The sequence below is a fragment of the Triturus cristatus genome, chromosome 10, assembly GCF_964204655.1.
Source record: "Triturus cristatus chromosome 10, aTriCri1.1, whole genome shotgun sequence".
In the NCBI taxonomy this organism is placed as follows: domain Eukaryota; kingdom Metazoa; phylum Chordata; class Amphibia; order Caudata; family Salamandridae; genus Triturus; species Triturus cristatus.
Genome location: NC_140593.1, coordinates 401810990 through 401836233, shown reverse-complemented (window position 1 = coordinate 401836233; position 25244 = coordinate 401810990). Strand labels below are relative to the sequence as shown.

Genomic DNA, 25244 nt, shown 5'->3' with positions numbered 1-25244 from the left:
CTACACAAGGACTGGGATTGCTGGATTAGAAAAGGAGACCTTACATGCCAGGAAAGGCATATCAGCGACCTAGCGAAACTTAATGAGAGTAGTCCATTGTATGCACCATTTATATCTGTGTTCTTTGTTGTTGCAGGTCCTTTCAAATCCCACACTGTTCCTTCCCTTTTTTCCCTTCCCTCGCCTGATCCCTCGAACACCCCGTATATATATATATATCTTGGGGTGTTGATGATATCAGGAGGTGGACCATTACTTGCTGCATCTGGATTCTGCGAAGCAAGAACCTGACATTTTGTTTGTTAATATTTGCTTATTTATTTTACATAATATTTTAACACATAAAAAAGGAGCGTCAATGTTCAAATCAATATCCTGATACAATTTTCAAATTAAACATGAAGAATCTTTATTCTGAATTTTCATGTATAGTTCTTTCTAATGTGATGGTCATTCCTTCTCCGAATTGCTTCCACACAAATGTCTTTTTCATTCACAGAGAGTCAATAAATTGTATTTTTTTATCCAATCACAATCCAATCCATTATTGATTCAATTTGCTTGAAATAATAATAATTCCTCTTCCAGTTCCAATCAATAATCCATACAGCCAACGCGTTTCGTCTCCTCCTGGGACACCATCAGGGCTGTGAAGTGAGAAAAACACCAAATCATAATCTCATCCTTATTAAATACATATTTTCACACTGTATATCCATCTATACAATTTTCTGCCTATTTCACATACTCCCAGTGAGCAAGGATGTACCTATACAGAGCATCCTTATTTACAGATCTTTGTTACATAAATATCAATCTACAACTTTTTAGATTTATTTCCTAGACCTGCGTGTAAAAGTTCATTCAAGCTGTATAGCTTTATTAGTGCATAAAAATAAATGAACTGATCATTTCTCCGCGGATCTGATTTTTCTCCTACACTCACGTAACTTATCATGATTTCCCCTACTAAGACAATATTTTGAGACGGATTTGTACCTGACCTTATTATTTGTTTATTTGTTTACACTTCGTCATTAGTACCATCTTAAATTGCCCATGATCACACATCACACCCACCTCCTGTGTATTCTCCAAAACCACGTTTTTTATATCAAATCAATCTCCTCCAATGTCCTCAATTTCCTTAAATTCCAATCTAATGAATCTGAAATACAAAAGTAATATCAAATCAAATCAATCATTACCAAAAGGCACTATTCTTTTATTATCGCTATCGCTCAACATATCAGAATTCACTCTGCCCTATAAAAACGTACTGAGGTTAACTGAGACCAAGAAGTACCTATTATCACATACCTCAGTAACATACTGCTCTCACCTTATTCAATATAGTATTTACGTGATAATCCAACACACATCTTTTCCCAATATAATCCTGGTTTGCGAGGTTCAACCAGTCAATCCTGTTTCTGCATAAACACAAAAAAAGAAAAAGAATGATCTAGTCCCCATTTTGAATATGTCCTGCATTTGCCTCCAGCTTCCATCTCTTCCATTATAGGATCATAAAAAGCATCTCTAGCTAGGTACCTGTAGTTATTCAAACGGTCCGGATTCCCCGCATTTCATCCACCAGGTCCATGACAATGCCCCCCATGTGCACCCCCCACCCCCCAATACCCTGGGGGCCCGCAATGGGCCCCCGAAAGCAGAATCCAAATGGCTTTCGATGGCGGGGTCTCCGCCATGGAAAGCCCTGCACCGCTGCCCATGCTAATATGGACTGGTCGACCAGCGGAAAACCGGCGGACGGTCTTTCCGTACACCGGGGTCCCCCCACCATACTAATATGGCAGGGGGAAATGAGTGGCGGGCGGGGTATGATGTAGGACGGATCGCCGCCGCCATGCGGGCAGTGGCGATCTGCCCTACATCATAATGGACCCCACAGTGTCTCAAGCCAGCCTCCACAATGCCTGTATCCTGGAGCTCTAGTGCCCCTGCCAGCCCAAAGTATGATACAACATATTTAAGTATTCAGGCTCACCATCGGTCCGCCCCCCCCCCCCCCACCAACACCCCCAGCAGCAAAACATTGCCAGAAAGAAAAGACTCAGCAGCAGTTGCTACACTCCAGGCAATATATCAAGAAAAATTCAATCGTTCTTCAGAAAATCTGCTCTACAAAACTGTTCGATAATGACTGGAGACAGCTGTCAAGCAGCCAATACCGCATCAACCTGTAGTCTCTTACCATCACTGTTGTCACAGGTGCACTCGACAAGTGACGCATAGGGCTCAGGGAGGTCCCCTATCCGTACTGTCTGTCTGTACCCATTCCAGGGTCACTGCGCAGGGTCAGGAAAGAGTCTCATGAAGCAGGCACTATTTCTGTGTCTCTAATTTCGCCATCCGAGCACACCTCTAAGTGGCAAGGCACCCCTGAGGTACCTGATCATGTTTCTCCTACTCTTTCTCCACAGGTGGGTTGAGGGTCGCTGCACAGTCGAAGGTGTCGCTCCAGATTTTCCCATTGCTAAGGCCAGATCCACCGCCATGGTGTCTAGCCCATTCGCTGGCCTCCTCCCCCATGAAGAAGTAGTATACTTTCCCTTCATGTACCACTCGAAGTTTTGCCAATAACATCAGCCTATACTGCAGCTTAAGGCCACGCTGATGTTTTTTGATGTCAAGAAAAGTTTTGCGTTGGTTTTGGACTTTTTGGGTATTGTCCGGAAGCACCGCTATTGGCCGACCCTCAAAGTTCGGTGGGCCCCTCATCAGTACATGTTGTAAGATTGAGCCACAGTCTTGGAAGTTGAACAAAGGAGCAATGAGGGCACGCAGCAGTGCACATGGGCACGCACAATGTGCCCTTTCGATGGTAAAGAATTTAGACACTTTTCGTAGATGCGGAGTTGCAGTAAGCCAATATTCAAGGAAACTTTCTGCAGACTGGCCCTCTGCCTTTTTGAAAAATCCTATAAAATGCAGATTATTTCTCCTGGACCTTCCTTCAAAATCTTCAGTGCATTCCTCCAGTCTGACCGTGAGCTTTTGTAAGGATGACACAGCATCTCGCAGCCCAACAAACTCTTGCTGCAGGTCCGCCACATGTGCCTCAGTTGTTGTTACGCGTTCCACTACTTTGCAGATGTCAGTCCTAAGTAGATTAACATCTATGGTCACTGAATCCACTTGTGCGACTATTTCCATCCGGTCACCCTTCATTGCATTCATTAGATCTGAAAGTGACTGGCCATCAGTAGTCTGGGCATTAACTCGGGCCTCTGAGCCTCCCAATGTGACCTTCTCCGGCTGTCCAATGGGAAAGATTCAGTGTAGTTCACTATTTTGTTGGCCTACTTCATTACCTTGTTCTTTCTCCATGGCCTACTCTGCACACATACCGTGTCCAGCGCCCCTCAGTCACTCCAAGCCCCCAAAGATACTATCCACGCTCAACCCAGTCTCACCCATGAGCACAGATCCAGGGCCAATTGTTAGTTGACAAGGTCACAAAGCAAAGTCAGGGTGTCATTAGGCTTTATTGTCCGCGTACCCTATAAGTACCCTAAGTACAGTGCTCTCTCAGGTGTACCAATCAGTGCAGTGTCAATATTAATCAGGGGGCTTCCAGCAAGGTGAAGCATTCAATTTTCAGACCAGCATCACAGCTTAGTCTCAACCAACAGAATGCGTCTTTAGTGCCACAGTATATCCAGGCTCACCTGGGGGAAGCTACTTATTGTTCGTCGGGACCAAGGGTGCACTATCACTGGGGTGAACACCGTACTTCAGACAATTAGGTTTCAGGAGTGAATCACACAGCACACGGCACAGGAGAGTCCCAGCACACATGGCATCTTCGATTTTCCCCATGGGCCACGGACCTCCAACTGTCAAAGTCCTGATGCGGCATCACAGTTGTGCACGTCCCCGCAGGTCCCCCATGCACCCCGCAACTCACCGGCGTTCATCAAGGAGAGGTAGGGAGTTGTTTGGCCCACACTGTAGGCTGGCCGAAGGGAGTGTATGGCGCCCACCCTGCCTGGGGCACAAGCGCCCCACCCACGCTCATGACATGGATCTACAGAAGTAGTCCCCTCCGCTGCTTTCAGGTCTCAAGTCGAGGATCCACGGTACTAACATGCGAGACCCCGTCTCGCCACCAACATGTTGCACTGCCCAGACACCTTCAGCGGCCCTCAATTAGTTATCGGGGGGAAGATGCCAACCCGCGGATGTCCACTGGGTCTCGACAACTGATCAGGCATGGAGCAGGTGCCTCCTACAAAGACAGGTGCACACTGGCCAAGTCCCTGCTGTCACTCATTCATTTGGGGTGGGCTAGCGCAGCTCCACTTGTCTCCATGGCAATAACAGTTCTCGCCGGCATCCCTCAGATGCAAAGGGCGGGGACTCCAGCCCCCACAGCAACATCCGCAGGCACCAGGCACTCCTGGCATGGCCGGCTCAGTACCACCTGCAGTGCAGTGTAATAGGCCTTAGGCCGCACCAGACGGGCCACCGCAGATGATAGTGTCTGTGTCAGAATCGCAGCATTTAATGGCCCACCTGATGCTACCCTACTTTAGGCGATGACATGTCAGAGCAGCACCAGACGGGCCGATTGCACAGAATTTTCTTTAATGGCCGGTAGGAGCAACTAGTCGACCAACTTTCTTATTTGTGGACACCCCCTATTGGAGTGATTTCTTGAACTTTGCTGCTGAGAGTTATAAAATGCTGATCCTTGGCTATACCGAGGTCTTAGTCCCCAGAACTCCTCCTTTTCTCTTACCTACTCCTAAGAAGAACATTGAAGAAGAGTGGCCTCTATTAACAAGGCAGAGCTTGTGCCAGATGTTTCTCGCAGCCGAACGCTTTAGACTGGGTTGCAAGATGACCATTCTATCCTGTGACACTGAACTACGACTTTGATATTTTAATTGCTATTGCCCAGCCCTCTTTAAATATGAGTATTTAACTCTAATCAGATAGGCACTCTCAGAGCGAAATTTAATGTTTTGAATGGAGTTTGGTGATCAGTGTAACCAGGCACAAAGGTGCCAATTCGGATCCTGGAGAAACCGGGTACGAACCGTCGGTCGGAGCGTTTTCTCCGTCCGACTCGTACCCGGGAAATAAACATTACAAACATGGAAGTACGATTCCCACGGAAACACCATTTCCATACGAATCGTAACAAACACCGACCGACAAAAAAATACATACCAATGTGATCCGGAAATGCTCCGACGTGACGTCGGGACGCATGCAGGCTGCGGTTCACGAACCAGGAAGTACGATCCGCACTGACGTCACCCCGCACGGATGATATTTTCCGGCTGCCAAAAACTGCCGGGAAACCAGGATGATGCGCACAAGGAGCACCTGTACGCGACGGACAGCCATGGACCCGAACATACGTGTCATCCCAGCCCTCATAGCAGTCCACCTGCTCTACAGGCACCGACGCAGACGCCGCAGAAGGTCAGAATAACACCCAGGGGCAAAGGGGGGGGCAGGGGCAGGACACATAACCCCCACACAAGTCACAAATCACACATGCCCTGGACATACCTGACCTGCAGGACCTGGTCACCTTGAGGGGGTGGGGGCGTGTCCAGCAACGCAAGCGTCCGCCACAACGGAAGTGGATGTTGACGCGAACCGGCAACAGAACAATACCGGTACGTACCGTACCCACACCCGTGTATGAATGGAGCGTACCCCCACCCCACCAGTGTATGTATGGACCGTACCCCCACCCCACCAGTGTATGTACGGAGCGCACCCACACCCGTGTATGAATGGAGCGTACCCCAACCCCACCAGTGTATGTACGGAGCGTACCGACACCCGTGTATGAATGGAGCGTACCCCCACCCCACCAGTGTATGTACGGACCGTACCCCCACCCGTGTATGAATGGAGCGTACCCACACCCCACCAGTGTATGTACGGAGCGTACCCCCACCCGTGTATGAATGGAGCGTACCCCCACCCCACCAGTGTATGTACGGACCGTACCCTCACCTCACCAGTGTATGTACGGAGCGCACCCACACCCGTGTATGAATGGAGCGTACCCCACCCCACCAGTGTATGTACGGACCGTACCCCCACCCGTGTATGAATGGAGCGTACCCACACCCCACCAGTGTATGTACGGAGCGTACCCCCACCCGTGTATGAATGGAGCGTACCCCCACCCCACCAGTGTATGTATGGACCGTACCCCCACCCCACCAGTGTATGTACGGAGCGCACCCACACCCGTGTATGAATGGAGCGTACCCCCACCCCACCAGTGTATGTATGGAGCGTACTCACACCCGTGTATGAATGGAGCGTACCCCCACCCGTGTATGAATGGAGCATACCCCCACCCCACCAGTGTATGTACGGACCGTACCCCCACCCCACCAGTGTATGTACGGACCATACCCCCACCCGTATATGAATGGAGCGTACCCACACCCGTGTATGACCCGACCGTACATGCCCAGACATGGGAGGGGTGTGTGCAGAGTCCTCCCAGCAGTGCCCAGACACAGGAGGGGTGTGTGCAGAGTCCTCCCAGTAGTGCCCAGACATAGGAGGGGTGTGTGCCTATCACTCCCAGCAGTGCCCAGACATAGGAGGGGTGTGTGCCTATCACTCCCAGCAGTGCCCAGCCACAGGAGGGGTGTGTGCAGAGTCCTCCCAGCAGTGCCCAGACGCAGGAGGGGTGTGTACAGAGTCCTCCCAGCAGTGCCCAGCCACAGGAGGGGTGTGTGCAGAGTCCTCCCAGCAGTGCCCAGACGCAGGAGGGGTGTGTGCACAGTCCTCCCAGCAGTGCCCAGACACAGGAGGGGTGTGTGCAGAGTCCTCCCAGCAGTGCCCAGACGCAGGAGGGGTGTGTGCAGAGTCCTCCCAGCAGTGCCCAGACATAGGAGGGGTATGTGCCTATCACTCCCAGCAGTGCCCAGACGCAGGAGGGGTGTGTGCAGAGTCCTCCCAGCAGTGCCCAGACATAGGAGGGGTGTGTGCCTATTACTCCCAGCAGTGCCCAAACACAGGAGGGGTGTGTGCAGAGTCCTCCCAGCAGTGCCCAGACACAGGAGGGGTGTGTGCAGAGTCCTCTCAGCAGTGCCCAGACACAGGAGGGGTGTGTGCCTATCACTCCCAGCAGTGCCCAGACATAGGAGGGGTGTGTGCCTATCACTGCCAGCAGTGCCCAGACATAGGAGGGGTGTGTGCCTATCACTCCCAGCAGTGCCCAGACGCAGGAGGGGTGTGTGCAGAGTCCTCCCAGCAGTGCCCAGACGCAGGAGGGGTGTGTGCAGAGTCCTCCCAGCAGTGCCCAGACACAGGAGGGTTGTGTGCAGAGTCCTCTCAGCAGTGCCCAGACGCAGGAGGGGTGTGTGCAGAGTCCTCCCAGCAGTGCCCAGACATAGGAGGGGTGTGTGCCTATCACTCCCAGCAGTGCCCAGATGCAGGAGGGGTGTGTGCAGAGTCCTCCCAGCAGTGCCCAGACATAGGAGGGATGTGTGCAGAGTCCCCCCAGCTGTGCCCATGGAAAGAAAGGGGTTGTGTACACACAGATACAATGGCCACAATTGTCAGTCAGGTGCTCAAAGACCCAGCAGAACATGAAACACATGTGTGCGAGGCTGGGAGTACACACATGCAAAGTGCGGAAAAGGGAACATGTACACATGAAGTCCTGTCAATATACTCCACCTACAAGTACAGTGACCCCCAAGGATGACACAAATGATGCAGGTGGAGACCTTGGCCAGCATGCATGGCCAAAGTTGAAGGGGTCCGTCACACACCCAGCAAATGTAGACACAGTACTGCACAAATGTCTTCACAACACCCTGCAGGGAAGATGTCAGGGTCCACAGAGGAAGGAACACACCTTGGGACAATGTCACCATGCAGTAACAGCTTACATGACCAAAGTTTGATAGCAAATACCGTGTGATGGCACACAGATAACAGGGTCCACCCCACGAACAGCACACTACAACATATCCCAGACACCTAACACATTATCGCCACCCCAAATCATGGAGCAGCACCACCAACAGCAATGCCAGAAAAGCAGTAGTGTGCCAAGGAAAATAAAATAGCTTTATTCAGCAATGTCCCAAAATGATTTGTACGAAGAGTTCAAAATGCACAAGGCACATAGGGTAGTCCATTGTTCCAATCCAGGTGGGGGACACATTGGGATGCGTGTCCCCTAGCTTGCCTGCACAGTTCAGACTACCTTGTCATCCACAGGGGGGGGGGCATCATGTGGTGGGGAAGGACCAGGCACCGCAGGGACAGGAGGGGCAAGGGTAGGTGTTGTGGGTGCAGGGACGGACGACTCCAACACAGGGGGTGGGGCAGCGCCAAAGGTGGATTCGAGCACGGCGCTGCACACTACTGCCAGGTCGCCCAGCGTCTCCCCTGCACCTGAAGGGACCACAGGCCCCAAGGAGGGGGGGGGCACAGGGATGGGTCGCAGCGCTACCGGGGGAGGTTGTGGACAGGGGGGGGCTCAACTCCCCTGCCGGTGTCCTGCCTCCACCGCTTGCGGGGTGGTGCCACACTGGGGCTGATGGACACACTGGGCAGGACTGATCCTGTGTCCGACTCTTGGCCAGGAGAGCTGAGGGGAGTGGATTTGGAGGGTGGTGGTCATGAGGAATGTGGACTCCCACTCTGGCTGCGTGTCTTCCGTTTCCCCCCCGACCCAGTGGGTGTGCCTACTTCACCCTGTGTGTGCGTGCCAGGAGGTGTGCGCTTTGCCTTCCCTGGTGGTGTGGTGCCTGTGTCTGGTGGTGTGCGTGCATGGCTACGTCTGGGTGTGCTTTGGACAGGCATGGGAGTGGGAAGTGTGATGCTGCAGGGGTGGGGGGGGGGACGTAGCGCTGCAGGAGACCCAATGCTGCAGTCAGTGTCGAGTCTATGGACCTCAGATAGTTGCGTTGGTCAGACTGCGCAGCTGAAATGCCCTCCATGTATGCCTCCATCTGGTTGAGCACTTGGCTGTGGCCATGGAGGACATTAAGCATCGCAGTCTGACCAACCTGCAACTGCCGCAGGATGTCCACAGACTCGGCATTGGTGGCAGCAGTGGAGACAGGGGCAGAGGGTGCGGTGCCTGGCAAGAAGGAGACACCTGGTGACCGAGCACGGCGGGAAGGGACACGAGCAAGTGGGAGGCCGGTGATCGGAATGGAGGGGGCGTGTAGTGATGGAGTGCTGCTGTCAGCTGTGGGAGCAGCCTCCGCCCCCTCGGAGTGCTCAGCCTCGGACCCGTCTGCGTCATAGTCGGTGGTGGTTTGACTGGACAGGTCCTCCGCTGCACTCCCATCGGCCTCCGTGCCACTCGATGTGCCAGACAACTCTGCACTGCTGGCACTGGTGCTCGCTCCCTCCTCACGGTCCGTGCCAGTGTCTCCCTCGTAGTCCCCCGTTGATGCTGTGGGCAAGGTGAAGAGACAGGAGAAATCAGACACCTGTATACATATGTCACATGAGTCAACTCTACATAGGTCACAGTGCATAGCCTGAAAAGCTACAAGAGTAACATCTACAATACATGGTACCTATGTAGTCCCTGCAACACACAGTTTGTTGACCCCCCATGCCACTGTTAAAATATGGAGAGCATGACACAATAGCAAATAACTTGATATCAAATTGGACAGAGGAGCCAGGCTCTGGGGACAATCTAGCACAGCATCAGCGACACACAGCGTAGCCAAGAAAGGGATGAGCAGGAACCATGTCAAGCAACTCTTGGGACATGCTGCAAAGGTAATACTGAAAAACATGGCCAACATGACTGGGGCACTGCACCTTGAGTGTTTGCCCACACAAACATCACACACTGGCCAGACCGAGCAAGGAGACTTCAGGTTTGGACATGTAGGCCTTGCCCGCACCAACCCCCCCCCTATCTGAGACAATGTGATTGAGACAGAGGAAGTACTTACACCTCTTAGTCTGGGATGAAAACACATGGTCTGCAATTAATCCTGATCGCACACAAACTACCCCTGGTGCGCCTGTCCACATATATCACTGACAAACAACCATCATCAGATAGTTGTACCAAGACACACAGGCACTGGCCCCTGTGAGTATGCACCAGCTAATTTAGGTCACCCTGTACAGTGGACACATGTAGCACAGTATACGTGAATACAAATGAGGCCATGGTATTATGCCACAGGGCCCAAACCATGCTGAAGACACAGAGAATGTCCACATTGTCTGATGATACACATGATACCTAGGAAAAGGTGCCCCAGGGGATTGTAGTGGCCACACCACTCCATGGCCCTGGATGGATATGACTGGAACACAAGCCACCATCCCTGCACTATGCACATCTCACGCTCAAGCACATCATGTCAGAGGGCACAACATTCGACATGCAGGCAGTAAGGCAGTACACATGAAACACACACTCCCATGTCGGGACTCAGCATCAGTGCCAACTAACATGGACCCCACAATGACAGAACTGGCCAGGGCACAGGCAACGTGAAAAAACCTGTTACACACCACCCCCACACATGATGCTGCAAGCATTGGGCACTTGGAGTAACTGCCAGCCTAGATGACCTTGTGCAAGAGTGACTACACACAGACCAGGGAACACATGGCAAGGAGGGGAAGGGAGGAAGAACAGCACCGCTTTACTTTGTGGAACAGGATATGCACTGCACATTTAAACCCTGGCAGTGTATCCATGCAGCTGCGCACTTCCAAGAGCTGGTCACACACAACAAACACACATGTACCTACCCCCTTCCTGCTGCTGCTTCTCCAGTAAGCGCCTGTCCAAGTCGGGGAAGACCACCGCCAGCACACGCTTCTGGATGTGGGTCAGACGCCGGCGCCCATGGTTTTTCTGGCTCACAGGTGAGTCCCCCAGCAGGACCCGTGCGATCCTCCGCGTCCAGCACCGGATGTCCTGCCAGCGTTTCCTCACCTGGGCTAGGTGCCGCTTCCGACCCTCTGTCCTCCTCACGGCACTGACGGCTTGCTTCCAGATCTCCCCCTTGGCACAGACGCCTACCTGTGAGGATGCAAAAGTGACAATACATCAATCCACCTTATCAATGATACAGAGACACACATATTACAAATTATGCATGTTTGAACTTGCCATAGTATGCAGCCAACTCTTTGAACCTTTGCCATAGTGACATCATCCTCCTGGGAATGGGCGAATGCAGTAGGTGCCCTAGAAAGTACACAGGTGGCATGAGGGGTGCAACACAATCAATGATGCAGGCGCACACTGTGCATCCTAAGCAGTCACATGCCCCAGCCCACTTACGCTACCTCAGCAGAGTACACAGACACACACAGGCACAGAACTATCACCTGGCATAGGCAACTGCCGCTACAAACCTCACTCTGCACATGTGCCACTAGACTGGGGGTGTCACAGATGTGGGGCTGTCTCAGCACGGCAGACATCCAGCACAGCTCCCTGCTCACATCAGATGGCCAGGGTGTATCCATCCCACATGCAGCTGGGGTGCAACACTCTACATATGCACACACCCACATGACAGGGGACTCACACACACACACCAATGTCCAGGGGACGACCACATCATTTGCACACTCTCACCACAGGTACACTGAACAGACACACATCAGTGGGTCCTGGCACCTATCACCCTGGGGGGAGCACAGACTCACATCAGGACTGTAGAAACAACATTTCCAGGAGGATGAGGCAGTCCGAAAGCGGCATGCACCATGCAGTGATCGTCACAGTAAGCACCATGCTAGTGCGTTGTGCACACAGGAACTACAGCATGCTCTGCATGGGAGACATGAGCTCTTCCCCCCCCCCGGGACCCACTATGAAGAACCCTGCATGTCTGTCACACCTGGACACAATGCCAGAAGTCACAGTCACTAAAAGGGGCACAGTTTAAGCTAGTGGAGTCTGCACTCACCTGCTCCCCTGGTCGACCATACAGCATGGTGTACTGTGGGAGGATCACATCCACCAACGCCATATTCTCCTCCATGGTGAATGGCTGGGCCCTCTCCACAGACCTGGACATGGTGCCAGAGGAACCACAAGCAGCAGCAGTGTTGTTGAATGCAAGGATGTGCAGGCAAGTGCTCTCTCAAGGGACCTGGCTGCCTTATATCTTCCTTGCTGGCCTGTTTCATTTACAGGAGTACAGAGTGATTGGCTCAGTCACATTTGCATCCTACGTGTCGTCCAATCATTTTAAAAATATCCCAGTGACAGGCTTTGCATGGTCTTAAAATTGAGCATGATGTAATGTCAACAACCACATTGCAACAAAGTAAATTGTCTCCAACCGACTTCTGCTGGCCACATGATGCAAAATTCAAACCTGAAACTCGGTCTCCATGACAACCAGCATGCATTTAGGCCCCTATACTTGTCCCTCATGTGTCCCCTATGGCAATCCTATGTCACAACACAGGTACGGTGCGTCCCACAGCCCTAGGGCACCCCAAATGCATTGCAACGGACCGTACATGCGTGTGTACGGTCCCTATCACTATGGGGGTGCTCGCGTACGTGTACGCCTTAGCAGTCCGGACCGTACACACGCGTGTGTACGGTCCCTATCACTATGGCATACGCATACACCAGCACCACCATAGTGATCCGGACCGTACACGCGTGTGTACGGTCCGGACTACTATGGCGTACACGTACGCCAGCACCCCCATAGTGATAGGGGGTCCCTATCACTATGGGGGTGCTCGCGTACGTGTACGCCTTAGTAGTCCGGACCGTACACACGTGTGTATGGTCCCTATCACTATGGTGGTGCTGGCATATGCGTACGCCATAGTGATAGGGACCGTACACACGCGTGTGTACGGTCTGGACTACTATGGCGTACACGTACGCGAGCACCCCCATAGTGATAGGGACCGTACACACGTGTGTGTACGGTCCGGACTACTAAGGCGTACGCATACGCCAGCACCACCATAGTGATACGGACCGTACATGCGTGTGTACGGTCCGGACTACTATGGCGTACACGTACGCGAGCACCCCCATAGTGATAGGGACCGTACACACGTGTGTGTATGGTCCCTATCACTATGGGGGTGCTCGCGTACGTGTACGCCTTAGTAGTCCGGACCGTACACACGCGTGTGTACGGTCCGTATCACTATGGCGTATGCATACGCCAGCACCACCATAGTGATAGGGACCCCACACACGCCCTCGGAGCGTATGTACGGTGGGATTCACACCTGACAGTGGTGATAGGCGGCACACAGGAATGAATTGAGCTGTCATACATGGCCAAGGCTGCACATCAAGGCATCGTCTGTGCAGTACTACATGTGTCGGGCACAGGTGGGTCAGGCTGTGATGTGGCACCATACTCCTGAGGTGTGAAGCTAATTACAGTATGATGGGCTGTGTACACATGTCACGTGTGATGGTGCCCTATGTGCCACACATCCCCTTCACTCCTTTGACATGTGTGCATGTAGTACTGACTTGGTGGGCCATGCGTCACTGGCATGGCACAGTCACCGACACCCGCAAATGTCCCCTGATGCCAGGTACACGGAATGTTACCCCTGACAAGTGAATGCCTGCGTTGCACGCTGTAGCTATGTCATGTGTGTGTCATGGGTTCCCATAGGTTTGCTGTAGGTGTTTGGTCAAATGCATCTGCTGTTGCTGCAACCAACATGTGTCTGTGTGTAGATGGGCATGGCACACTGTTACGCACACCAGCACACATGTGTAATCCGACGGAAGGTGTGTATGTATGCATCGACACGGAGTTTCAAAACAAGGACATATCTGCATACTCTCAATGTATGTGTGATCAGTCTTGACATGTAATCCTTCATGGCAAGGTGTGTGGTCTGTCCTTTTTCTATTACATGTGACCTGTGCCTCTAGTGTTCCGCAACCTGTCTGTACAATAAACATCCTTCCTCTGCACATATTTGGATGTCTGTAACTCCTGTAATGCGTCTGCCTGCTCACTTACACTGGCCCACAGCTAGTTTCATGGCATGGCATAATGAGGTTGAGAATCAACGTTTGGAGCTGGCTCTTGGTAGGAGTGTCACATGCCTGGCAAACGTGTCCAGGGCATATTGCACAGACCTGACTCTGTATGTAGCATATGTGTATTGCCTGTTGAGCATGTGCTCTGTACATTGACATTGGTGGTGTACTGTACTCACTCTTCGTTGTCCCTTCTAATTCACTGCAGGGCTCCGCCTCTCCCTCGAGCAATTCCGGACTTGGCTGACATGCGGGAAAATGACTGTATACGCCGCTACCGCTTCCCCCAACGTTTGATTGTGGACTTGACGACACGGCTGGCAGCACACCTCCAACCGCTACACAGGTATCCTGGTGCACTGACACCCAAGATGAAGGTGATGGCAGCCCTATATTTCTTGGCCACGGGTACCTTTCAACATACCATTGCCCATGTCGGTGGGATGTCCCAAACCATGTTAAGCCGTGTTCTGCATGATTTTTTAGAGGCCATGTTGGAGCACCTTGATGAGTTCATTAAATTCCCAACTCCTGAGCAGTTGACAGCTGTCAAGCGTGAGTTCTATGCCCTGGGAGGGATGCCCCATGTGTCAGGATCCCTAATGTGAGTTCCAAAGCGAAGCGCAAGGAATTGAGTTCTATGGGCGCTTCAGTCTTGAATGGGTTTCAATGGTCGAGTTTGTGGCATGCCCGCATTTCCAAGATGGCCGCGCAGATGCTGGGGTCGGCGGTCTAGTTGCTGGCAGATCTAGAGGGAGACGATGTGACGCGCGCGCGCCTGAGGTAGTGCGCACTTCACCAAGATTTTTCCTCAGAGAAGACGTGTTCGAGAGAGTTCCCAGTTCTGAAGAGAATACCTTGTCAAAGAAGTTTTCCAGAGTGACGCAAGAGAGTTGTGTCGATACTTACCGAAGAGAACAGAAAAAGCCGCAGAGTCCGTAGAGGCAACTTACTGAGAGTAGAGTTCGGAGTTTTTCCTCGTCGCTCCAGGAAACAAGATACGACTTCTGCAGCACCTGAAGAGAAGACAGAAGAAAGCTAAGTGAATTATTGATAGATTATCTAAGGTCACATAAAAATGATAAGTAGTGTTGGGTGACGCAATAAGTAAAGACTTACCAGGAACAGCAGAGATAAGCATACCGAGTCCTGAAAAGAAAAGAAGTATATTGTAGTATTTACTGAAGAGGTTACTAGGGAAAAAATATAAAAGACTATAAGAACAGTCAACTAAGAAAGTAAGGAGTAAGACTTACCTGAGCCATAACAATTCGCAGAAACCATAGGAGAGGAAGCAACTGGAGAAGTTAAGGCACAAAAGAATCATCTAGAAGACAACAGTTATTAGAATAGCTAGAAGCAAGAAAAGAAAGAAGTGAAACCGCGAGAAGAAAGATTGATGGTAGGTCAAAAGAGAGAGTTAAAAGATATTAAGACTACAAGATAAATAGGTATAATAAACGAATATATGTTTTACAGATAATTAGTGACATCAATAACAAGAAAGAATAAAAAGGCAGAGTTGAACAAGAAGAGAGGCACAGAGTTCAGGATACTGGGTAGGTAGGAAACACCATTAGAGAAGAGAGGAAAAGAGACAGAATAGAGGAGAGGAGGAATAATAATAATAATATAATGTTGTGTGCTTAGTTACCTCAGGAATCTTCAGTAGCAGAGAGATAGCTGAAGAAGAATTACAGATAGGAAAACCAGAAGGTCCAGAACCAGTCTCTTCTCTCGTTTGTTATTTTATCCAATTTCCCCCTTCCCCCTTGCTGATCAGTTAGAGCCAAAGACATTTCTTGGGGCTGAGTGATTAGTAGTGGGAGTCGGGAAGCTAGCAGCTTCTGTTCCTGTGCAAGACAACGGCAACCAGCGGGAAGCTGAAGGTGAGCCTTGACAGAGTGAAGTGCCCACATATTAATCTTGCACCTGAACAGAAAAGAAATGGTTGAGGGAAGAAATTTACAGACCTTAGGGTCAGTCCTAGAGGCGATACAAAAGGAATTGGTAGGAGTTAAGGAAGAGAATCAAAGTCTAAGGCAGGAGGTCATGAATTCTAGGAAAGAGACGGTGGAATTAGCACAGAGGATAAGACAACCGTATTCAACTGGAATGGAGGGTCCCACCACTTCAATGGGAGAGACAAATAAGCTAACAACGCAAGTAATACATTCCTTGTTGCCAGTAATACCGTTGGCAGCGCCAGAGAGATTTAGTGGGGACCCACAAAAAGCGCAGGTGTTTATTACACAATGTTCACTACATTTCTTGTGTCGCCCTTCTATCTTTCCTGATGCGCAGTCGAAAGTAGCCTTCATTTTGTCATATTTAAGTGGAGATGCAGCAGCATGGTCGATGCTGATAGTCTCACGAGATGATCCATTTTTGCAGAATTTTGATGAGTTCAAGAAAGAATTTTTGAGAATCTTTGACCAAAGACGGATCTCTCAAGCAGTAGATAACGAGCTCTTGGAATTGAAGCAGGGAAATAGAGACTTAGTGGCTTATCTAGCTCAATTCAACAAACTTGTAATGGAGACTGATTGGCCGGAGAACAAGAGGACAGCAATATTTTATCGAGGGCTGCGAGATGAATTAAAAGATGGCTTGGCTCAAATACCGAATCGTCCAACTGAAATTTCCGCCCTGATAGACCTAGTGCTAGAACTGGATTTCCGGCAGGGAGAGAGAAGAGGAGAGAGAAGACGAGAGTATAGAAGTACGGTTCCGCGATTCGACCGAGCTAAGGCTGAAACAGGAAGAAGTACAGAAGGAACCTCAGGATCTGAACCTATGCAAATAGGAACGATTCGAGGACCACTCACAAAGGAGAAGGAGAAGAGACGAGCCAACAACTTATGCATGTATTGTGGATCTAGTGGACATTTTGTGCAAAATTGTCCAAAAAAGCCAAAGGGTTCATTTAAGCCGAAGGAAAACTCGCAGCACCACCTGTAGAAGGAGTTGGGCAGGTGGATGCGAATCAGAAATCAACTCCTCAGGAACATCGGCTGGCGAATACATTACAGTCGTCTTCGCCTCATTTGATTTTATCTTTGACAATCCGTTTTCGTGAAAAAATAATGAAAGGAGTGACTGTGATGGTGGACTCAGGAGCCACGGGTAATTTCTGCGATCAGAAATTCACGACTAAGATTGGGCTGCAAGCAATTGCCAAGGCTAAAAGTGAACCAGTTCGAGCAATCGATGGTACCAATCTATCCTCAGGGCCAATCACGAGTCACACAGAGTTGATAGAGCTGATTCAAGAAGATGGGCATAGAGAAGCTATGCACTTTAACTTAATTGATGCCCCCCAATTTCAACTTATATTGGGGCTTTCTTGGCTCACAGAGCACAATCCTTCAATCAATTGGAGCAACAGAACAATTGAAATGAACTCGGCATATTGTAGAGAGAACTGTTTTGGGGCCTACGAGGCAACGAGTAAACAGAACCCGGCTCATGCCTTATGTTCAGCGGAAGTCTCTGTGTGCGTAATAAATACTCAAACAATTCCACAAGAATATAAAGATTTCGAGGATGTTTTCAACGAACAGGAAGCAGAGCAACTGCCGCCTCATCGTGTTTACGACTGCAAAATAGACTTGGAGCCAGGGGCAAATTTGCCTTGCAGTCGAGTGTACGCCTTGACGGAACAAGAGAATCATCACCTAAAGGAGTATATCGACAAGTATCTGGCTAATGGATTTATACGTCCTTCCCAATCGCCGGTGTCCTCGCCACTATTTTTTGTGCCTAAGAAGGAGCAGGGCGAGTTGAGAACGTGCATTGATTATAGAGCCATAAATCGAATAACAAAGAAGAACAGGTATCCTCTTCCCCTTATCTCCGTCTTGTTGGACCAGATCAAAGGAGCACAGATGTTCACGAAGTTGGATTTAAGGGGAGCTTATCACCTTATTCGAGTTAGAGAGGGAGACGAGTGGAAGACGGCCTTCAGAACACGCTTGGGGCTATTTGAATACCAGGTGATGCCCTATGGGTTGTGTAATGCGCCTGCAGCGTTCCAACACTTCATAAATGATGTGCTCAGTGAATTCATTGATCAATGTGTAATTGTGTACATTGACGATATACTAATCTACTCAACGAATACGCAGGAGCATCAAACACAGGTTCGAGGAGTTTTGCAGAAACTGCGAGAGAACAAACTATTTGTCAAGTTGGAGAAATGTGCTTTTGGAGTTCCACAGGTAGAGTTCTTGGGCTTTGTAATCTCGCCAGCAGGCATTCATATGGACAAACGAAAGATTCAGGCCGTACAAGAATGGAAGTCGCCCACTTGTGTGAAAGAAGTCCAAGCGTTTATTGGGTTCGCAAATTTCTATCGGAGATTTATTGGAGAATTTTCCCGACGAATACTACCCTTGACACGACTACTGAAGAAGGGAACACGATTCGAATGGTCGGAGGAAGCAGAGCAAGCCTTTAAAGATTTGAAGATAGAGTTCACCACTGCGCCAATCCTCCTTCATGCCGATCCGATGGAGCCCTTTTATGTCGAGACAGATGCTTCGGACCTTGCGATTGGTGGTGTCCTATCTCAAAGGAATAAGGAAACGGGCCAGTTGCACCCGGTGGCTTATCGGTCCTGGAAGTTGACACCAGCAGAAATCAATTATATGATTACGGAAAAAGAGTTGCTGGCGATAAAAGACGCCTTCAAGGAGTGGAGACATTATCTAATGGGGGCCCACCACGTGGTAACAGTCTACACGGACCATCGGATCTTAAAATTCCTGAAGTCAGCCAGAACCTTGACACCTCGCCAACTCTGTTGGTCTCTGTACTTTGCCGATTACGATTTTGTGATAACCTATCGGCCGGGGGCACAGAATGGAAAGGCGGATGCTTTGTCTAGGTTGGGAACCGGAGAAGAAAGAAGTCCACTAAGCGCTCAAGTGATCATACCTGAAACCAAGATTATAGGCGCCACTGACATATTGAACTTTAAGGAAAAGGTAATCCAAGCTCTAACCCCAGAAGAAATGCAGAGATGGGCGCAACTAGAACCTGGAAGAGAAGTTCGCGATGAATTACCATTTAAAGAAGGTGCATTGTATTTGCCGACTACAGCATTGCAGAAGCAAGCCTTGCAGGAATGCCATGATCATCTGTTGGCTGGCCACAAGGGAGAGTTCAAGACAGCCGATCTAATTAAAAGAAAATATTGGTGGCCACAGATGAGTAAAGACATAGAACAATATGTAAAGACTTGTGAGATATGCGCTCAGGGAAAATCAGAACGGCACGCTCCACAAGGGCTGTTGCAACCCCTTCCCATTCCTCCTCATCCTTGGCATACAATCACCCTAGACTTAATTACAGACTTACCATCCTGTCAAGGGACAAATACAATACTAGTAATAGTAGATGCATACACGAAAATGACACACTTCTTGGCCTTAAAGGGAATCCCTACAGTAAAACAGTTAGCAAGACACTTTAGTACACAGATTGTCAGATTACATGGAATACCCAAGATCGTAATATCAGACCGGGGAACCCAATTTGTTTCACATTTCTGGAAGGCTTTTATGAAAGGGTTAGGAGTAGAAACTCGTTTTTCCACCAGTTTCCATCCGGAGACGGATGGACAAACGGAAAGGGTGAACCAGGAATTGGAGCAATATTTACGATTGTTCTTGCTGAAACAGGAGAGAGAATGGCCGGACTACTTGTGGACAGCAGAATTCGCTCATAATAACGCGAAGAATGTGTCCACTGGATATTCCCCATTCTACTTAAACTATGGTAGACATCCAAATTCCGCAGTACAAGATGTGGAGCTCACAGTCCCAGCAGCCAAGGATTTGGTAGCTCATTTAAAGTCAGTGCATGAAGAAGCATCAAAGAATCTAGTGCAGGCTAAGGAAAAGTATAAGAAATACGCAGATAAGAAAAGAAAGAAACCCCCTCCACTAGGAATTGGAGATAAAGTCTGGTTGAATACAAAAAATTTAAGGTTAAAAGGGAACCGAAAATTTCAGCCACGATTTATCGGCCCTTACCCAATTGCAGAGCAGATCGGTCCAGTGACCTATAAATTGACCTTACCCTCCCAATTCAAAATTCACCCAGTGTTTCACGTTTCCCTTTTGAAGAAGGCAGTTTCTGATTTGAGAAAAGAACCAATTCCAAAACCAATTCAGCTAGATACAGGAGTAGAGTTTGAGGTGAAAGAAATTCTGGACTCAAAATTAGTCAGAGGTAAACTGTACTATTTGGTAGATTGGAAAGGCTACAGTCCAGAGGAGCGGTCTTGGGAATCAGATTCAGATGTTCATGCACCTAGGCTAATAAGACTTTTTTATCAGCGCAATCCAACCAAGCCCAGAGTGGAAGGACCATCCTTGGTGGGGGGTACTGTCAGGATCCCTAATGTGAGTTCCAAAGCGAAGCGCAAGGAATTGAGTTCTATGGGCGCTTCAGTCTTGAATGGGTTTCAATGGTCGAGTTTGTGGCATGCCCGCATTTCCAAGATGGGCGCGCAGACGCTGGGGTCGGCGGTCTAGTTGCTGGCAGATCTAGAGGGAGACGATGTGACGCGCGCGCGCCTGAGGTAGTGTGCACTTCACCAAGATTTTTCCTCAGAGAAGACGTGTTCAAGAGAGTTCCCAGTTCTGAAGAGAATTACTTGTCAAAGAAGTTTTCCAGAGTGACGCAAGAGAGTTGTGTCGATACTTACCGAAGAGAACAGAAAAAGCCGCAGAGTCCGTAGAGGCAACTTACTGAGAGTAGAGTTCGGAGTTTTTCCTCGTCGCTCCAGGAAACAAGATACGACTTCTGCAGCACCTGAAGAGAAGACAGAAGAAAGCTAAGTGAATTATTGATAGATTATCTAAGGTCACATAAAAATGATAAGTAGTGTTGGGTGACGCAATAAGTAAAGACTTACCAGGAACAGCAGAGATAAGCATACCGAGTCCTGAAAAGAAAAGAAGTATATTGTAGTATTTACTGAAGAGGTTACTAGGGAAAAAATATAAAAGACTATAAGAACAGTCAACTAAGAAAGTAAGGAGTAAGACTTACCTGAGCCATAACAATTCGCAGAAACCATAGGAGAGGAAGCAACTGGAGAAGTTAAGGCACAAAAGAATCATCTAGAAGACAACAGTTATTAGAATAGCCAGAAGCAAGAAAAGAAAGAAGTGAAACCGCGAGAAGAAAGATTGATGGTAGGTCAAAAGAGAGAGTTAAAAGATATTAAGACTACAAGATAAATAGGTATAATAAACGAATATATGTTTTACAGATAATTAGTGACATCAATAACAAGAAAGAAGAAAAAGGCAGAGTTGAACAAGAAGAGAGGCACAGAGTTCGGGATACTGGGTAGGTAGGAAACACCATTAGAGAAGAGAGGAAAAGAGACAGAATAGAGGAGAGGAGGAATAATAATAATTATATAATGTTGTGTGCTTAGTTACCTCAGGAATCTTCAGTAGCAGAGAGATAGCTGAAGAAGAATTCCAGATAGGAAAACCAGAAGGTCCAGAACCAGTCTCTTCTCTCGTTTGTTATTTTATCCAATTTCCCCCTTCCCCCTTGCTGATCAGTTAGAGCCAAAGACATTTCTTGGGGCTGAGTGATTAGTAGTGGGACTCGGGAAGCTAGCAGCTTCTGTTCCTGTGCAAGACAACGGCAACCAGCGGGAAGATGAAGGTGAGCCTTGACACCATGTCATTGGGTGGCATAGATGGAACACATGTGGCTTTGGTACCACCACAGGCACAGGAGGTAGCCTTCCGTAACCGCAAGCATTACCACTCCATTAATGCCCTTGCGGTGTGTCTTGCCAACATGGTCATTTCACATGTCTGTGCTCGTTTCCCAGGATCAGCACACGATGCGTACATCATGAGGCGTAGCAGGGTGCCTGAAATGATGCTGCAGCTGCGCAACGAACGAGCATGTATTGTTGGTGGGTATACTCTGGCAGTCCTGTATTTAACGTCATATTCCTGTCTTACTGCTTCTCCTGACCCACTGTTGTCTATGATGTTTCCATGTAGGGGACGCTGGCTATCCCAACATGCCATGGCTGATCACGCCTCTCCGCAACCCCAGCACGGCTGCCGATCACCGCTACAACAACGCCAATGGGCGGACCAGGCGAGTGATAGAGAGGACGTTTGGCCTCCTGAAGAGCCGATTCCATTGCCTCCACAAGACCGGTGGCGCACTCCCATATGCACCGGTGAAGGTCTGCAAGATATTCCTCGTGTGCTGCATGCTGCACAACATGGCAGTGGAGAAAGCTGTGCCACTCATCCTGGATCCAGATGAGCAGGACCATCCACCCGTGGAGGATGAAGGGCTTGGGCACGAGGCAAGTGATGTGGAGGAGGAGGAGGCGGTAGAGGACATGCGGAGTCGGCTCATACGCGACTTCTTTGCTTAGTGGTGAGTTCCAGTGTCTGAGTGTGCACGCATTTGGCTGTGTGTGGCATGTGTTGCAATGTGTGTGTCCATCTGCATGTCTTCCAAGTGAGTCAGAGGTGTGTTTGGATGTGTCACTCGAGTGATGATGCAATAGAAGAATGTTTTTCCAGAGTCATCATTGTCACCTCGCATGTTGACAACCTAATACGTGTCGAGTACATGCACATGCATGCGGATGTGCTTCTTTTGGCTGACTTCTGGTGTGTCTCCCATCCACAGGTACTTGCGCATGCTGTCTGCTGGTGGCATTGTTGTGCTCCTGCTATTCCTCATGAACACAGCAACATGTGCTGAATCAGCGTTACATGCACGGACAAGTTCAAAAATCTCCTTCGGGTAAGGGATGCAGCACGGCTTTTTGGGAGTGGTATTTGTTTTGAATGTGTGTGCACTGCTCCTGTTCATGTTTGGATACTTCACATACATGTAGATTCACCATGGGGCACATGACCTGGAGCAGAATTCACCTGAATTGATGGTGAGACTTGGTGACAGTCATCTGTAATGGGATTGTGATGGAGCCATCAATGTGTGTAACACTGGCCTCGGAAACATACGGGTTGCACCGGGTTGACATGGTGTGTGAATTCCCCATTAGGGGCTCAATGGTGTATAGCAGGCTCTCCGTGAGCAGCAGGGGGTGTTTAGCTGTAATCCGTCACTTGTGTGCCAGTGCCATGGATTTCCTGCATCTGTGGTGGTAAGGGGGGTGCCAGTGTTGGTCCCACGTGTTCATCCACATGACCTGTGTATGTGTTGACAGAGTTGCATTAGCATTCCGACACACATGAGTAATAAAGGTGTCCCTCTGCCTCCAAGGTGCCTCATCTCTGTCAATGGTGGTCTGTTGCCACTGTGCATGCGGCATGTCTGGCATTGTTCTCAGAGATGGTGCATATGAGTCTATGTGTAGAGTAGCAAGATGCAAGCTGTTTGTCAAGGATTAGATTCTGTATTGTGCATGATGTCCATGGCTGTGTAGGTTTTGTGGCATGTCAGTCTCCACAATGGCCACTGTGCCGCATGTGAATCCATTGTGTGTGCCATGTTGAACCAGACATTCCTTCCTTGACATACACCTTTTGCATGGTTCCTTCCTGAGATCCTTGTCTTTATGTGCTACTTGTGGCATTGTTTCCTTGACATGGCGCATGCTGCTGCAGGCCCTGCTGCAAGGGCACCCAATGTCCACGCAAACGAGCTGGTGTTCATCATGGATTGCTTGCTGACATGTGCTATGCTGATCAGCAGCATCTGTGCCTCCTGCGGCAGCACACTCTGCATTATGCACAAGATCCCCAGTTCCATCCACCTCAAGGCAAGAGGGAGACCATCCCCCAGGTCAACTATGACATCCGTGTCTACTCCTACCCTGCACTCTACGGACATGTGCGTTAGAAATCCCATGATACTTGTCCACATCCAGGGTGCATCTGCACAGCTCTGCTACTAAATCCGGCGACCAGGCCACATCAACGTCCAACAGAGATGGGGGGAGTGGATCACTGCCAGCTGCAGGATGACCTTCTCAATCCACGCACACACTCAGGATGCAGCCCACAACCACAACACAACCTTGTGGCACTGTGATCCAACACCCAATTGTGCCATCTCCATGCATCCAACCTTGGCTGGCCCACCATTCTCCACATCCACCTGACTCAAGCATGCAGGACATGGTTCTGCCACGTGTCTACACATACCTGGGACTCCCACCCCAGGACACTCCACATGATCCCTGACCTCTGCGCATAACTGTTGCTCTTCTAAATAGGTCTGTAGGCACAGTTGTGCGGGCACCCCCTCAGCTGGTTGGGCCCATCACGGGTGAGTATGGTGCTCCATGTCTGTCTTGGATGGTACGTTGTGACCCATGTGTGTCCTGTGCCAGACTCAGACCCCAGGGTATGGATGTTTGGAGTTAATTCAGAAATCATGCATGGTTTGACTTTACAACACACACATGTAGTGGAATAATGTAAAATGACGGCATCATCTTGTGATTGTGATGAATTTTATTAGTGCTGGGGTACGTGTTTGGGGGGGTGACAAGAGGTGCTTGGCGGGAGTGTAGAATCCAAAGTTCACAGGGGGAGTTGGTGTCCTTGCCATTGACAGTCATCAGAGTCTGTGGCACAGTCTTTGTCAACATTGGTCAGACAGTGACCAGCAAGGCCATGTGGCAGAGAATGTCCTTTGCTGCTGTGCTGCTGTTGGACCAGAGGGCCAGGTGCCAGGCCAGGTGACCTGGGAAATGGTGATGTTCCGCTGACTCTCACTGTCTTTTTTGTGGACGACCCACCTTCCTGCGGGGACCCTCAGGCGCCTGCCTTGACGATGCAAGGGATGCTCCATCAGATGTATCCTCCTCCTCCTCCCTCCCTGTGTCTGGTGCTGCTCTACGCCTGGTGGCACAGGGAGGGTTTGCCAGGCTTTGGGCAATCTGATGGAGGGATTGGCTCACGTCCCTGTGCACCGCCAAGAGCTCTGCAACTCTTGCCTCCATCCTGGCATGATGCTCAACCTGCAGGGCCTTCATCTCATTGAGGGTCCCCACTACCTGGGCGATGCCTCTGGAGTCACGCCGGTATGCGTCCAGGATGGTTCTGACGTGTATCGCTTTGTTCGCCATAAGTTGGCAGGGTATGCTCAGACGTGAGTCCCTTGCTCACTTTGCCACTGGATTCAAGCAAGCCTGGCTGAAGACGGCTGAAATGCCAGAAACCGGTCCTAGGAAGCTTGTTTCCGGTCC

General features: G+C 49.8%; 1 long non-coding RNA gene across 1 annotated transcript in view; it reads right to left on the bottom strand.

The window, feature by feature from the left end:
• Positions 1-466: 466 nt before the first annotated feature.
• The window catches only part of LOC146789515 (uncharacterized), a 290902-nt gene continuing 266124 nt past the window's right edge, over positions 467-25244 (bottom strand). Inside the window, exons 2-3 of the long non-coding RNA XR_014969811.1 lie at positions 1081-1168; positions 467-647 (exon numbers count right to left, since the gene is read on the bottom strand). This is a non-coding gene — a long non-coding RNA (uncharacterized LOC146789515). The remainder of the gene's footprint in view (positions 648-1080; positions 1169-25244) is intronic.